General features: G+C 35.1%; 1 protein-coding gene across 9 annotated transcripts in view; it reads right to left on the reverse strand.

The window, feature by feature from the left end:
* Positions 1-4,411, reverse strand: part of EHBP1 (EH domain binding protein 1) — a 305,206-nt gene that overhangs the window by 264,774 nt on the left and 36,021 nt on the right. The window lies entirely within an intron of this gene.

Here is a 4,411-nt window from a genome sequence, read left to right on the forward strand (position 1 = left end):
TGGCTTTCTGATATTCTTTCCAGAGACTGTATAACCTGGCTAAGAGAGGACAATGAAACAATATCAAATAGTCCAGCTGAACAGCTGGCAATGCCAGCTTTATAATGTTAATGAATTATTATATATTAGACAAAAAGCAGGACCAGTTTTACTGAAGAGGAATAGGTTATGCACATAAGTGGCAAACATAAAAAAATGGCTTTTCTATTTTCAAAGATCTTACTACAACCTCTACCTCAAACTGAATTCAAGTATCTGAAGCTAGAACAAGAATGAAAAGTCTAATACAGGTAACTAAAAATAGCTATGGTAATAAACATCTAATTGTACAAATCCACAGGGACAGTAATTTAGGTTCTTAAGAATTTGATATAGAAAAAGTACATCATATTGGCAAATATCAGCACTATAATAACCCGAATCAGTTTTCATTCAGGGTAACAGAAAGGATTTCCCTATGAAATAATTAGGTACAAAAGCATAGGTACAGCTATTTAGCACCTCAGTATGGTAATGAAAGGCAAGTTAATCATTTGCCAGTATCCTAGTACAGATAATGGTTGCAATAATCCAGTTCCCCTTATACAAATTTTCTCACTTTTTAATCACATCACAGATCCTTTGGCATCTGCCAAAAAAGGCCTAGGAAAAAAGGCAAAATTTCTCAATTTGTGGTATCTACACTAATAAAAGAGAAAGATGCAAGTTGACCATACCTTCGCGACGCCCACCAGCCAATCAGGAGTGAGTATGCAAATTAACCCAACAAAGATGGCGGGTTAATTTGCATACACAGGTGCTGAGAGGCCGGGGGCGGGGCAGGACACTTGTGCCGTCGCCATGGCAACTACGCAGGCATTCCACACTGCCCCAACTGCTCCAGGCCTCTGGGCAGCGTGGGAAGGCAGAAAGGCGCCTCCAGGCTGGAGCAAAGGCAGTGCCGGCAGCCAGGGGCAGAAAGGCCCATGAATCTTCGTGCGTTGGGCCTCTAGTTTACTCTATAAAATGTTTTATTTTCTAATTATTTCATGTCATACTTTACCTAAAAGATATGTACCTTGTATAGAACCAAACACAGAATATGCACTCACTTTTTATTTTCGATTCCTATAAAAATGAAAATATTTCACTGAAAATTTGTAATTGTTATATAGATATTAAGTTGATAATTTTCAATTTAAACTGCATGCACTCAAAAGTTTAGGATGTCACATATAAAGTTATCTTAGAGCTGCCACCATCACCACTATAAGGCAAAGTTCTGCAATTGTAGCCTCCCCTCTTGATATTGTAGTGCGTTGTAAAGGCTGCAATACAACCACAGGAAAGTAAAGGGCAAGAAAGTAAAGGTGGTAATGCCATAAAAAAGCTAGTGAGGACTTTAGAATTCTGGTTTCCCTTTGGCATTCTCCCATCTCTCTGTGAGTTTAAATTTATAGTTCGCACACTGGATTTAAGGCACAGGCTACTCTGCCACAATTTTTCTGGTCTAACATAATTGCCCTGCTTCCTATTAACACTTATTATATCCTGAAAAATAATTTATTTAAGCATATACAAATGAACTGCAGCCTAATAACCTTTATTATAAATGCCATGACTTAAGAAGATGAGGGGAAGCTGCATATTGTGTTAATTAGCCATGATAATTATTTTCTCAATAAAAGATAATTCAGCAAAGAGCTCTTTGTATATTTAGCAATAAAAATAGATATGTATCTAAAGAAAGTGATTAATAAACTGAGAACTAAACTTTAAATCAAATAATGCAATGTGCCTTAATATTTTACTATCTAATCTGATAGTTATCTGGTGTCAGTTATAAATTTGAATCAACCAATATAAAAAAAAGTAGATACACTCAGAATCAGGAAAGATAAGTAGAAAGCTAAACAGATGACAAAAAAAATTGATAACTGTGTAGCTCAAACTCTTTTCAGAACCATATTTAAAATTAAAAACTAGAATATTTTCTGGCTAGTGGTTGCAGAGATCTGTTTTCCCCTAAGTGATTTCAGTAGGACTTAGCAGCAAATAATGTATATTTTAAAGGAACACAGAAGAGTCTTTTCAGAAGAAAACAATGATTCTACTATTTGGATTTAATATAACTGATAGCTAATTTTTTAAAAATAGCTGGAAACAAGAATTCGAAAATGTCTTAAGTTTCTCAAGATTAAAAAGTTATCTGCTTTCAAAACAACAATGAGGTACCATCTCACACCTGTCAGAATGGCTATCATCAACAAATCAACAAACGACAAGTGCTGGAGAGGATGCAGAGAAAAAGGAACACTCATGCACTGCTGGTGGGAATGCAGACTGGTGCAGCCACTGTGGAGAACAGTATGGAGTTTCCTCAAAAAACTAAAAATGGAACTCCAATCTGACCCAGTGATCCCACTTCTAGGAATATATCCCAAGAAAACAGAAACACCAATCAGAAAGGATATATGCACCCCTATGTTCATAGCAGCACAATTTACCATAGCTAAGATCTGGAAACAGCCTAAGTGCCCATCAGCAGATGAATGGATTAGAAAACTGTGGTACATCTACACAATGGAATACTATGCTGCTGTAAAAAAGAAGGAACTCTTACCATTTGCAACAGCATGGATGGAACTGGAGAGCATTATGCTAAGTGAAATAAGCCAGTCAATGAAGGAAAAATACCACATGATCTCACACATTCATGGATAATAGAGACCATGTGTCAAACTACAGCGGGAAGGCCCGGGAGGGTTGGGGCGGGGGTAAGAGATCAACCAAAGGACTTGAATGCATGCATATAAGCATAACCAATGGACACAAGATACTGGGGGGTATGGGAGGCCAGGGGAAGGTCAAGGGGAGAAAAATAAAGGAGACATATATAATACTCTTTGTAATACTTTAAGCAATAAAACAAAATTTTTTTTAAAAAAAGTTATTTGCTTAACTTTTATAATAATACCATAATCATTTCCTCCACAGCTTCTGGAACTGATTTTTATGACCTTATTTAGCTGTTGCATACAACTTATAAAACAGCCTTTTTAATATTATGCATATGCTATAATAAGTTTAACACATTATGGGAATAAAACACAATGATTCTAAAATATACAGAAGGGATTTAAAATATTAAAATCATCACAACTGAAAAATTCGTCTAACAAATAAGAAATAATTCCTTCTAGAAAATATTGCATTCTGAGAAAAATCAACCTGTAGCCTCATTTTTGCATTTCACCACATGGATTCAATTACTATTTGATACAATATATTTTAAAAATCTGGATGTAAAATAAAAATTATTAACAACTAAATAAAAAGTGTACTTAACTTCAAAAGCATGGATATTCTGAATTTACCTATAATCTAAAGTATTTCATTATGTTTCATAATTTTCCTAAGAAAATAATGGTATCTAATTATTAAAAGGGGGATCACTTTCTGTTGACATAGCTAAATACATTTAGGGACTATTTCTAATGTTTATAATTGTAGTCATATTCATCTATTAATTATACTTAGTGATGATTTTATATTGGTTTTTTTCCAAAGCTTAAGGCCCAATCACCAAAACCTACAAGAAGATCTTAAGTTTATTTTCAGAACCCATATGTAAATATGTAAGAAAATATTCTAGATCTAAAATATAATGCCCCAAAACTATAAATGTATGCTTTGAAGATGATGCTATTCATGCTATAAAGCAACTGAGTATTTCCTATAATGCTAGTGGGATTACATTTAAAAGTAAAAAAATTTATCTACCTTATTACCAGTGATTCTATTCCTAAGTATCTACCCAAAAGAAATGAAAATATTTGTCCCCCAAAATACTTGTATAGTAGTACTATTCATAGCAGCTTTATTCACAATAGGGAATATTTGTAATATTCACTGGAAATTAAGCAAATGTTCATCAACAGGGATAGTATAAATAACTAGAGGCCCAATGCATGAAATTCATGCAAGGGGGTTCCCCCCCCCCCCCCAGCAGCTGCCTCTGCCTCAGCCCTCGTAGCCCTGGCTTCGTCTGGAAGGACGTCCAGAAGGACGTCTGGTCTAATTAGCATATTATGCTTTTATTAGTATAGATTACATTGTAGTATTACTTACATAATGAAATACTTCTCAGGAATAAAAAAACTACCAATATACAAAATAACATGACTACACCTCAGAAACATACTGATGGAAATAGTGGAAATAGTCTGTATCTTGATAAGAATGGTAATTACACAAGTATATATTGTGGACGAAAGGGGCCACATGCTGACCTGACAAGCTCAGGAGAGGCCTGCATGGCAGTTTTGCAGACTCGGAGACCTAAAGTAACCACAAAGGATGGTCTGAAATTAAACCTTAACTAAAAGCAGTTATGGTGGGCAGTGACGTCCTAAGCCGATATCTTCACTGA

The sequence above is a fragment of the Myotis brandtii genome, unplaced genomic scaffold, assembly GCF_000412655.1.
Source record: "Myotis brandtii unplaced genomic scaffold, ASM41265v1 scaffold84, whole genome shotgun sequence".
Lineage (NCBI taxonomy): Eukaryota > Metazoa > Chordata > Mammalia > Chiroptera > Vespertilionidae > Myotis > Myotis brandtii.